Source organism: Oryctolagus cuniculus, chromosome 11 (assembly GCF_051225735.1).
Source record: "Oryctolagus cuniculus isolate XC-2025 breed Fujian yellow rabbit chromosome 11, ASM5122573v1, whole genome shotgun sequence".
NCBI classification, from domain to species: domain Eukaryota; kingdom Metazoa; phylum Chordata; class Mammalia; order Lagomorpha; family Leporidae; genus Oryctolagus; species Oryctolagus cuniculus.
In genome coordinates, this window is record NC_142877.1 from 110,692,007 (window position 1) to 110,704,019 (window position 12,013).

The following is a 12,013-nucleotide window of genomic DNA, read 5'->3' on the forward strand; positions in this document are numbered from 1 at the left end:
TTGTCCATCAAATCCTGACATCAACAGCAATGCTGACGACAAAAACAGTGAACGTTAAAGAGGTACCAGGGCCCTGGAACTCTTCGAGGCCCCTTATAAGAATTAACACACTGAATGCTCCTGAGGACTCTGTGAAGTGTGATAACCTCTATTCATAGAAAAAGAATCAAAGCAACTGAGTAATTTAGCCAGAGTAACACAGGGGATTGTCCATTAAGTAGTAATGAATAGTAACAAATCCATCAAACCCTTTGGGCTCATTCAAGACTGTACAATGATCAATCCATCAGTTTGAGATAATCAGCATTTTAAACACTGTTCCAGGAACTCCCTGAATGAGGACAAGTGTATGACTCACATGTGGCTTTGGGAAATATAGGAAATAGCTGATGGATTCCTGAGGGCTGGCTGGGAAGGGGTGGCCCGTGTTGGAAATCACAGCAGGCTAATGCCTAACATTCCAGCTTTGATTCCGCACATTCAATCTCACAGCAGATCAGGACTTAAGGCATAATCCTTGGCTGGCTCCTGAAGATGACTGCGCGTCATTCTGGTGCCCTGTGCCAGCTCGGGGCAGTGGACGCAAGGAAGTGAGGATGGTGACAGGGGAGAGGGGAGGAGCATTATGGGAAGAGAGACAGAGGAGAGAGGCTGGAGGCTGAGGCAGCCTTTCACTGCTGGCTGCCGCCGGCCTGCTTGGGAAGGCTGACATCCCAGGCCCCATGAGTTTCAGCAGGGCAGCTTCTTGTTCGAAAAGGAGGGCAGTGGAGATGCGGCACTTCCCTTCTCCAGGTAGACAGCGTGAGCTGTCTGAGTCCTGGGCTCGGGTGCCCACTGTCTTTAGCTCTCCCTCTCTGTGGGCTCTGCTTAGTACAGGTGAGCTCGAAGGTCCACCTGGGCCATCCACCTCTGCCCCTCTGCCATCCCTTCCCTCGTGGGGACTGGGAAATCTGAGGCATCCGCAGGAGGCACGGGGTTGGCATTCCTGGGGGCCGTGCCCCCTCCTTTTGGTCCCTTGCTCAGGTGGGTTTGAAGTCACTGCCTGTCTTCCCTCGCGCCTGCTCCAGCCTCAGGCCACACATCTGGAGAGTGGGACTCTGCCCTTCCCCAGATGTTTGGGGGTGGAGGGACTGGACAGTAGAGGGCCTGGGAGGCAGGCTCGCTGACTGATGCCTCCTGTTTGTCTCCTTTCTGGAAATCTTTTCTTTCTTGCCAAGGGAATGTGCAGCTTTGGGCAGGAGCCTTGTCAGAGCTCCTCCGTAGCTTCCCCCGCCCACTGCCCCTGGATCTGGAGGCGGGGAACGCAGACGGGTCTGCAAGAGGCGGCCTCTGCTTTTTCCTGGCTTAGTCACAGCCGAGGTATTTGGTGCCCTGGACTACCTGGGAGGGGAAAGGGCAGAGAGGAGACAGAGACAGGAGGGGAGAAGAGAGAGACAGGAAGAGGGCGAGGGAGAGAGAGAGACGGATGAGCAGTCATGGAGGTGGAGGCGAGCACGGGGTGTATTGTGGAGTGAGAGCGAGACCCAGATCTAGTTGGCACAGAGAGGGACCAAGACAAGGAGAGAGAAACACAGGAGGGAAGAGAGACAGCAAAGGCAGAGGAGGTCCCACCCCGGCCCCCTGCCACCCAGGAATTCCCATGTCTTAGAAGAGCAGGAAAGGGGACCGCTTTGTGGCGCAGTGACTTAATCCATCGCCTGCAGAGCCTGCATCCCATATGGGCGCCAGTTTGAGTCCTGGCTGCTCCACTTCTGATCCAGTTCCTTGCCAATACACCTGGGAAAGCAGCAGAGGATGGCCCAAGTGCTTGGGCCCCTGTACCCGTGTAGGAGACCCAGATGAAGCTCCTGGCTCCTAGCCCAGCCCTGGCTGTTGCAGCCATTTGGGGAGTGCGCCAGCAGATGGAAGATCTCTCTCTCTCTCTGTCTTTCTCCCTGCTCCGTGTACTTCTGACTTTCGAGTAAGTAAATTAAAAAACTTAAGAAAAGAGTAGGAAAAAAGGAGAGAGTGCATTGCATGCTCCAGAGAAGGAAAGCTGACACACCTTCTCGAAGTCAATCTGACATTGACTCAGGGCCGACTTCCAGGTCACTTTCTGAGTTTTGCAGCCTCATGTATTAGTGTGGACTCAGCCTTCTTATCTATGGAATGTGGGCAATGGCAGTTGCCCCACAGAGGGCTGAGCGGAGCGTGACAGGCTGTGCAGACTGGGAAGTGAGTGAGCAGAGCCGGGTCTCTGTTGCCGCAGAAGGGATGGAGGAAGGGACCTCTGGCAGCCTCCCCTTCGGACTTGGGTTCACGGCCAGTTGGTTTCCTTTCCCAGCAAGATGATCTGATCAACACCAAGCATTGATGTTCACGTGAAGGCTGCCCAGTAGATCCAGCCAATCTCCCTGGGTGACCGGGAGGAAGCCACTTCCACTCTCTGGGGCCCTCTGCAATGACAGGTGGACTGGACACTTAAAAGCGTCCCCTGGCTTGGAGTGCTCACAGATCTGTGACTCTGGGATGAAGAGGTGCTAGTGTGGGAAGCCTTCACATTTAGACATGACTGGGTGAGGGTTGGGCACCTCACCTGTGTCTCTTCCTCCAGGGAGTCTTCCCTGATTCTTCTAGGCCAGGTACAACGCCCGTTTCTGGGCTCCTGGTCACAGCCCCCTGTCTTAGCATTGCTTGGTGCTGTGGTTGTCTGTGATGTGACTTTCCTGACTGAACACTGGCAGTCACCCCAGAGAGGGCTGAGCGGGGTGTGACAGGCCGTGCAAGCCGTGAAGGCACAGCCCCTCTTGTTCACCTGAGTGGCACATGGCAGGCATTCAGTGGACGCAGTGGACCTGAGTGGGACTGAGATGGCAGCCCACATTCCTTCCCACTAGGCCAGACGTTTTCAAGGAGGAAGGGCCAGGGCCAGGCTGAGCTGCCGGAGGCTTTGGACCGTGTACGCTGCGCTTCAAGTGCGCTCTGGGAGCCGAGCGAGATTCCAGGACAGCCGAGCGCCAAGAAGAGGGCGAGGTGGACTCGATGGCTGGCAGGGCACGGGTGGGGCGAGCGAGGGCGGGGAGCAGTTTAACAGGGCGGAGAACTTTCTCCAGCACTCCGCGCTCTGCGTAATGTTTCCGCAGACATTCTTTTCTGGGAGCATTTTTTTTTTTTTTTTTTGACAGAGTGAACAGTGAGAGAGAGAGACAGAGAGAAAGGTCTTCCTTTTGCCATTGGTTCACCCTCCAATGGCCGCCGCGGCCAGCGCGCTGCGGCCAGCACACCGCACTGATCTGATGGCAGGAGCCAGGTGCTTCTCCTGGTCTCCCATGGGGTGCAGGGCCCAAGCACTTGGACCATCCTCCACTGCACTCCCTGGCCACAGCAGAGAGCTGGCCTGGAAGAGGAGCAACAGGGACAGAATCCGGCATCTGGGAGCCTTTTAAGAGTCCTAAGGGCTGGGTAGGGTGGGTTCACACATCCCTGCTTTCCTTCTCAGATGCGTGGGATGAGGCTGAGGGGGAGGTCACACAGCCACAGTGACATGAGATTCCTGGATTTCAGGTCCAGTGTGCTGCTGAGACCGGGAACGGTGGCAGCTGGTGCCCAAGTCTGGCACCAATCACTGGTGGCTTCCTGAGGTGTGCAGTCTTTCTCAACCCATCTATGTTGAGGACATACAAGTGGGACTGCTGTTGACTGAACACTGGTAACGTGCTTTGTTCCAAGTACTTTGTCACATATCTGATCTATGACCTTATGGGACAGATTCCAATATTAACCCCACTTTACAGGTGGGGAAACAGGCTCAAACAATGAGGAATCAACTGGAGGTCAGACAGCGAGTGAAGAGCCTAGATTTGAACCCAAGTACTCAACTACCCATCTCTCAACTACCCAGCCTCTTGCGGATTTAATTTTCTGGACCAGTGCCCAGAGAACCTGTGAGGCATTGTCGGTGGAGAGGCCTATTGCTGGCTTTGGTTCTCCACACAGGGAGACACACCTTTCTCAGGACTGTCTTGGCCACTGGTTCCTGGGACTCCTCCCTGGAATGCACTGGCCACAGGTTGCAGAGTTAGCAGGTCCCAGGGGGAGGCAGGCCGAGGCTGAGGCCTTGCTCTCTGCAGCCTGTGCCCATGACTGTGAGTCAGCCGACCTGGATACTGCCTCGCGACCTGGAGGAGCTTGATGTCGGGGTCACACAAAGCCAGATTCCAGTCCAGCTTGAAGCTTAGCTGGATGACCCTGGGTGAGGCAGGCGCTCTCACTGAACCTCAGTTTCCCCATTTATAATAAGGGGATAATGTGAGTTTCCTAATAAGGGAACTAAATGGCATGGTTACCTGAGGTGTGTTCCTGCAGTATCCAGCACATGGTGGACAACTCAGTAATTCTTCCTTCAAGACAAGGTGGCCCAGGAGAAAGAGCATGGGATTTGGGGTTAGAAGGCTTCATTCTGGTGACACGCTTAGGTCCTTTTTCCTGGGCTGCCCTACATGTGGTTGACTGAAAACAGTGGCCATTCTGTCCCCTCTTTCCCCCAATTCTCTCTCCGAATAGCTGTTCCTACCCAGCTATTTTGGACTGTGGAACATTAGCTGTCTCAGTTGGTTTGGGAAAGCCTGGGAGGGCATCACAGAAATCATTAGACAGGGGACCAGCATTGTGGCATCATGGGTAAAGTCATCTGGGTGCTGGTTCGAGTCCTGGCTGCTCCACTTCCGATCTGGCTCCCTGTTAATGTGCCTGGGAAAGCAGAGGAAAATGACTCAAGTCCTTGGGTCCCTGCACTCGTATGGGAGACCTGAATGAAATTGCTGGCTCCTGGCTTTGAATCAGCTCAGCTCCGGCTGTTGTAGCCATTTAGGGAGTGAACCAGTGGATGGAAACTATTCTCTCTCTCTCTCTCTCTCTCTCTTTCTGCCTTTCAAAAAAAAAAATCAAAATTCCCATAGGCTGGTGGCTTATAAACAGCAGGAATTCTTTTCACCCAGTTTGGGGGCTAGGAAGTCCGAGATAAAGTGCTGGGAGGTTTGGTGTCTACTGAGGGTTTTCTTCCTGGCCCACATGGAGCTGTCTTCTCATGGTGTCCCTGTATGGCAGAAGTGTGGAGGGGTATTTTGGGGGCCTCTTCTGTAGGGGCACCAATCCTATACACCAGGACCCTGTCCTTATGACCAGACACCCCCACCTCCTACTCTCCATGACCTTGGGAGTGAAGGTTTAACATATAAAACTGAGAGAAACACAAGCCCTCAGTGTGGACCATTAGCTTTTTCGGAAGATCCCGGCTTTGCAGGGTTCTTCAGGCCTAACCCCACGTCAGCCATCTGGCAGATGATAAGCACTGGTCTGGCACAACAGGGATGGGAGGGAGGTGTGTGGTGAGTGGTCCCGGGTTGAGCCTAGGACGCCGAGCTCTCCTGGAGTGCAGCCAGTCAAACCAGGGGGGATTTCAGTGACACTCAAGACATTGCCAAGTGCAGTTCAAGGCAGTGGCCCAGGGGTGGAGAAGAGTAAGTGTGGGGCCAGATCCCGGGTGACCTCCTTCACAAACTCATTCTGTAGACACCTACTACGTGCCAGGCCCTGTGCGAGGTGCTGGGGACACAGTGGTGAATGGGACAGAGGAGGTTTGCTGGTGGTGACCTTGACAGGGTGTTGACAGCCGCGGCTGTCACTCTCTTGAGTCAGAGTTGAAGAATCTGAGCAGGGGGCATAGTGTAATTTGTTTGCAAAGAGGGTGGTTTCTGGGAGCCCCTGTGACAGGGCCTCCTGGGAGCAGTCTGGCAGGGGCCAGCAGGGGATGAAGTGCTTCCGCAGCAGAAGCAGACCGAGGGAAGTCCTCATCTAGGGTGGCCATCCTGGGCAGTTACCCACAGACAGGTGAGGCCCGTGCAATGATCTTTAAAAGCACAAGTAATCCCTCCCAGAGAAAAAGCAAGGCAGCGTGCGTCTTCTCTGGACTGTTGATTGTCTAGCTCCCCCCCATCAGACAGAGGCCTCCTGCAGGGCAGGATTTCTTACTGCCGATCCCCAGCTCCTCCGCAGTGCTTGGGATCTCGTAGGTATTCAGTCAACGCAGTGCTGTCATTGTTGATGTGGTCACGGTTGAGCGAGCACACGCGTCTGAGTCCCTTAGGCACTGGACTTGATGAGCCTGTATTGCGAGTTCTTACTGAGGGAACACTGGGAACGGCAGCGAGCCTATAGTAAGCACCAGCTGTATGCTCAGTGCCGGGCCCATGCTCTTGACCTATGGATCCATCTCCAGCCACCTCGGGGCTGTTCTTTCCTGGCTGCTGGCTCAGTTCAGAGCAGCCCCCTCTCTCCTCGCTAAGCATTTGCTGTGCTCACTACCAAACCCTGCACATTTCAGAGCCCCCTTGTCCCGGAGCCCCCTGATTGGGCTTGCCTCTCTCTGGCCCCAGCCTCCCTGTGGTCTTGGCAGGGCTTGTCTGTCCCTACACGTTCCTTTCCCTAGCGTCTCTAACTCACGGGCCCCTAGCTGTGTTTTCCTGAGCAGGTGCAGCTCTCTGCTGTCCCCACCCCACTGCCAGCCTCACGGCCACCTTCAGGAGTGGATCCCGTCTCTCCCATTTGACAGAGCAGCCCGTGGCCCCTGCTGTTGCCCGCAGTTTGCCCTCCCTCTGGGGTTCTGGTTCCCTTGTCAATCTCTGCTGTATCCAGGAACGGCTCTGAGGCACACATGGCCGTGGAGCAGATATGGGAGAGGTGATGCTGGGCCCGTGGCAGGGGCAGACATGAGCTGGCCCCTCTGGGTCACAGAGCAGTGGAGGGAGGTGAGCGGAAGCTCCAGGACCCATCAGGGGGAAGTCGAGGACCCTGGGGAAAGCAGCAGCCTCCCTCAGAGCTGCTGAAGCCTAAGTTGGTCCAGAACAGCCTGGACTTCCTCTTGGCTGTGAGCCCAGCCACAGGGGCTCCAGTGTCAAGGCCAAGGGGCGCCTGGGTCCTTGAGTAAGACACTGCATGCCCTTCCCCACCTCGTCCTGAGCCCTCAAACACGAGAGCCTGGAAAGGCCAAGAGGTCAGGGAGCATGGAAGGGCCAGAGGTCACAGGCCCAGCAGGTCTGTAGGCGCTGACCATGTGACTCCAAGCAAGGCAGGCAGTGCTCCTTCCTGTCCCAGGGAACAACCCCAAGGCATCAGCACTTGGCCACCTCCAGAAATTCCAGATTCCTGACTCAGGCTGTCTCCAGAGGAGCAGCCGCTGTCTTGGGAAGACCCTGGCCATCTTGTGACAGTGACACACAGGGAGCTTCACGGGCAAGGGTTGCTGGAGGACTGACCACCATGGGAAGGGCCCTGGGCCAACAGACTTCCTAACGGGGCTCCCACATGGCCACTGCTGGGTTTCTGAGCCTGCTGGAGACCCTCACTGGCTCCCCACAGTCATAGGAGTCCCACTTCTGGCAGCCCAGGTCCCCAGCCACCTTTTCTGCTTCCACTGTAGTCTTTCGTGAACCCCACACTTGAAAAGTGTCTTTATTCTTGGGCTTCGATTTGTGTCAGCCACTCGACAGACATCATGCCCTTCACCCAGGCATTCACTCAGCAAACATAGATGGGGGATGACTGTGGGCCAGGCGTTGAGCCAGACCTTGGCCTTCAAAGAGTGAAGGAGAGGGAGAGGGGGCTGCATTCATGGAGGCCATATATTAGTGCAGAATGGTTATCCCATTTTACAGAAGAGAAAGTAAAGGCTTAGAAGGGTCAGCAGGTAGCAGAGCAGTGACTGGACCACAGATGGGTTTGACTCCAAAGCAGTTCTCCCCCCAACACTGCCGTGACCACTTGAAGGCCCCAGACTGCAGGAGTACACTGGACCTTTGGGCTTGGTGCACCTGACCCCCCATCCTGCTGTTCCTCCTCACCTCTTCTCCAACCAGCCAGTTCCCTTTCTTTTTATTCTTTTTGCATGAAAAGTTTTATGTTTCTTTATTTTCATTTTATTTGAAAGTCAAACAGAAATACAGAGATCTTCCATCCATTGGCTGGCTCCCCCAACACCCCTAACAGCCAGAGTTGGGTCAGGCTGAAGCCTGGAGTCAGGAACTCCATCCAGGTCTTCTGTGTAGGTGGCAGGGACTCAGGTACTTGAGCCGCCACCTGCTGCCTAGCAGGGTGCACACTGGCAGGAAGCGGGATAGGAAACAGAGGAGCTGGGACTCGAACTGGGCACTCTGATGTGAGATGTGGGCATCCAAGGGGCATCTTAACCATTGTGCCGAACGCTGACCCCTGTTTGGTATTTTTAATGTTTCCCCCCAGCTTTGAGGTACAATTAGCACATAAAAGCTGCATGTACTAAAGGTGCACAATGTGCTGTTTCGAAGCCATACCCATTGTGAAATGAGCATGGCCAGCAGGTAATTCACGGCCCGTCACTTCACATCTGCGTTTTTCTGTGATGAGAGCATCTAAGATCTAGTCTGTTAGCGCATGCTGAGTACACAGGGGGTGTGACCGACTCCAGTCCCCATGCTGTGTGTTAGGCCCCGCAGCCTGCACACCAGCCTCTGTCTTTCTCCAGGACTCTTGTGCTCATCTCCTCCTCCAGGAAGCCTTCCTTGCTCCCTGCTCCTCCCTGGGCTGGAGGAGGTGTCCCCTCCCTTCCCCTTCCCTGACTCACAGGTTCAGGGTCATCAATGGAGTCGCTCCTGCCCTCCTTTGGCTGTGGTGTCCACTAGAAAGTGCATCCCTGTGGGCAGGCCCATGTCTCAGTGACTCAGGGTGGGGGGCCCAGGCTCAGGGGCTCTATCTCCCCCTGTCCTAGGGCATCTCTCTGGGGATCACTGGCAAAGCACTCCCTTGGCAGGAAGTTTTGATTCCTGCTGAAATAGAATTGCCTCTGGGGCATCTGGCACCTCAATAGGAACACGGCTCCCAGATCGGGGTTCCATGAAGAAGAGCTTACATCTGAAGGGCTTGCTGCCACGGGCGGCCAACAGGGGGTGCTGCAGGAGAGGGCCGTCCATCAGCAGGTGCCTCTGCCTGCTCTTCTTCGCTTTATGTCTGTCATTCTCCCAATCATTGACTACTGAACCATCCCAGAGCCCCCAGGGCCATCCTATTCTGTGACCACAGACCTTCCGCCTCTGGGCAAGATACACAGGTTTCTCAAACATGGTAACTCACCTTGGCTCTTCCCTCGCCCTCACTCTGATCCACATCACAAACCCCAGCAAGTTCCCAGATGTTCTCTGAACTGACTCTGCTCTCGGCGCCTTTGCACCTGCCGCACTCAGAGTCTCCATCCGACCACACCCTTTCCCCAGAGGCCCCAGGCTGAGAAAGTGCTTCCCTCTGCATTTCCTGCTGGGGGAGCCTTGGGTCAGGGCCAGAAAGGCCTCCAGAAATTCTCCCCGGCTGAGTCACGTTTCTCCCCACGGGCCCCACAGCAGGCCCAGCCAGGGAGGCGGGAACTCCCCTGGGTAGGCAGGGGCTCCCCGTGTCTGTTCCCTGTGCAAGCATGATGTGGAGACGCAGCGGGGTTCCAGATCCCTCCCTCCACAGCCCTGCTGTGGGAGCCAAGGACTGGGGCAGAGCTTGGACATCGGCCCTGAGGAGTTGAGGAAGGGGGGAGGTTGGAGGAAGGACACTAACATCAAACGTTTCCTGAGGGCTATGGAGCTTTTGGCAAATACCATGTTGTCAGACTTCCCGACCGCATTGAGGTAAGGCGGCCACAATCTCTGTTTTACCAAAGCTAAAATGGAGGCTTGGAGAAATAAAATGTTCTGTCCAAGGTGGAATCCCTAGTTCCATTTGGTGGCGGTTGCTGTTCTCACTTCCACCTGCCCCCCACACCCACCATGACTGTTCTGGAAGCATAAGCAATCTTGGAAGTCCTTGAAGACCAGTGTTAGAACCAGGAAAAGTTACAGGGAAAGATAAGCTTGTTCGGGTCCATGGGGCCCCGTTTATGATGGAGAGCCAAAGGCCAAGGAGGTTTTCCCAGTATCAAAGCGAGGGAGTAGCAGAACCAAGATTTGCACTCAGGTCTTTTGATGCCAACCGTAGTATTCTTTCCATTCATTTAGCTAAAGACTCTAAAGACAAATAGCTTTCTCATTCAGGAACTCATGCCCCAGGTCTACTCCAAGTCCCATAAGCACAGATGTCACTTTTCTGTCCTGAGCAGTGTGACAAGAAAGAATCTACAGCTGTCCCATCGTAGGCGACCCTTCACCGGCCCTACTGCAGTGCCCCCCGACCTTCTCACGTGCAGTCCCTTGTCTATAACAAAAACCTTGTGATGCCCTTTGTGCTGGGTTGAATAAAATCCATAGTTAACACACATGCACAATTTTCTAAAGAAAAAAAGAATGGAGAGTCCCAGCTGTCATGTAAAGAAAAAATCAAATAGAAATAATTTATAATAAAATTGCTGCTTGCACTCATGCATAAAATGACCACAAAGGTTGTAGCTACAAGTCTGAGCTGAGATGTTTCACTAGCAGCTGTCCAAAGCGGAGTTACCATGAGTGGCATAATTTTTGGAAATGGTTGACAACTCTTGGTAATGTTTCACCTAAAACAAAGTGGTATCTTCCCTGAATTTATGGCAGCTGCATATTTGGGGGAAAAAAGTGAATATTGCAAATTCTCCTGGCCCGAATGCTTTGTGTTTGAATTTAACATGGAGTTGGGTTCTCGCCTCAGATGGGTGTAAATGGGTTTCCATCTGTTGGGCGCGTGGTGGGACAGCTCTCATCTGTGCACTCTCCCCAGGGGCATTCCTAGCCCCTTCCTCTATGTGTGCTGTCTTAGTCTGTTTTCTGTTGCTGTAACAAGATACCTGAGGCTGGATCAGGTGTAAAGAAAAGAGGTTGATTTAGCTCACAATTCTGGAGACTCAAGAGTGTGGTGCCCGTCTCAGCTGGGCTCTGGTGAGGGCCTCCCAACTACAGACATCACAGCTTGGCAGGTGGCATCATGAGAGCAGCACGTGTGAGAGGTCAGCTCACATGGCAAGACAGGAAGACGGAAGGAGTCAAGAGCCAGGCTTGCCCATTTTATAGCAGCCCACTCTCATGGGAACTATTCAGGACCCTGTGAGAAGTACATTCGTCCCTTCCAAGGGTGGCACTCTCAAATGACCTAACCACCTTCCACTGAGCCCCATCTCTTAAAGGCTCCACCACCTCAACACTATCACGCTGCTGAAGGAGATTCTAGTACGAGAACCTTTGATGGGTAGAGGCATACTCAAACCATAGCACTCCCACAGTGCCCATTGCTAGTAATGCCAACCAATAGCCTTCCTGAAGTTTCCAGACTACACCCTAAGGGGTGCACTGTGCCCATAGAGGACCACTGCCCATTGACCATATGTTTAAACTTTACTCCTAACTTTGTATCCCAACCTCTTGACATCTTCCTGTTGCTCAAGCCTGGTATTTAATTGTGATGTCCAGATGGGAGAGGCAGCAAGCAAGCGGGGATGGAAGGAGCTATAGAGTAGGAGCGCAGGTGACCTCACTTACCGAGGCATGTCTCAGGCTACCAGGGACACAGTAGGTGTGTAACAAGTGCTTGGAAATGCAGTGATTCACTGTGTGGCTTTGGGAAGGTCACTTAGCCTTCCTGAACCTTCCATCCCCTCTGAGTGGACAGATAGATGGTCAACTCAGGAATGAGTCCACAGCTATCAGTTAATGATGAAAATTGCAGTCGTGGTGGGATCTGTCTGGGATGGAATTCTGGATCGTGGAGCAGCTACGAGGGTTTCAGATCTGCCTCTGACTAGCCTATGTCCGTGAGTTTCTGGAAAGGTGGCTCCTGCCAACCTTGAGATCCAGCGATTCTTGAGAGGTGTTCCCAGCTGCCACATGCTCGCCTGCTTTGTGTGCACACCACACCAGCCCCACACAACACCAGCCCCACACAACACCAGCCCCACACAACACCAGCCCCACACAACACCAGGCTGGGCTCCGCCTCCATTCTGCTCCCCTGCCCTGCGGTTCAGGTGAAGGAGAAAGCAATCAATTACTGAGTAATTGCT

The 12,013-nt window shown here is 54.1% G+C and overlaps 1 protein-coding gene and 1 long non-coding RNA gene across 14 annotated transcripts in view; one reads left to right on the plus strand and one right to left on the minus strand.

The window, feature by feature from the left end:
- SYN3 (synapsin III) overlaps positions 1 to 12,013 on the minus strand; it is a 457,275-nt gene that overhangs the window by 193,785 nt on the left and 251,477 nt on the right.
- The window catches only part of LOC103348404 (uncharacterized), a 78,570-nt gene that overhangs the window by 58,412 nt on the left and 8,145 nt on the right, over positions 1 to 12,013 (plus strand). The window contains exon 2 of one of the 9 annotated variants that reach the window (XR_016216292.1): positions 3,544 to 3,688. The exons of the other annotated variants lie outside the window; for them this stretch is intronic. This is a non-coding gene — a long non-coding RNA (uncharacterized LOC103348404). The remainder of the gene's footprint in view (positions 1 to 3,543; positions 3,689 to 12,013) is intronic. 9 annotated transcript variants of the gene reach the window in all.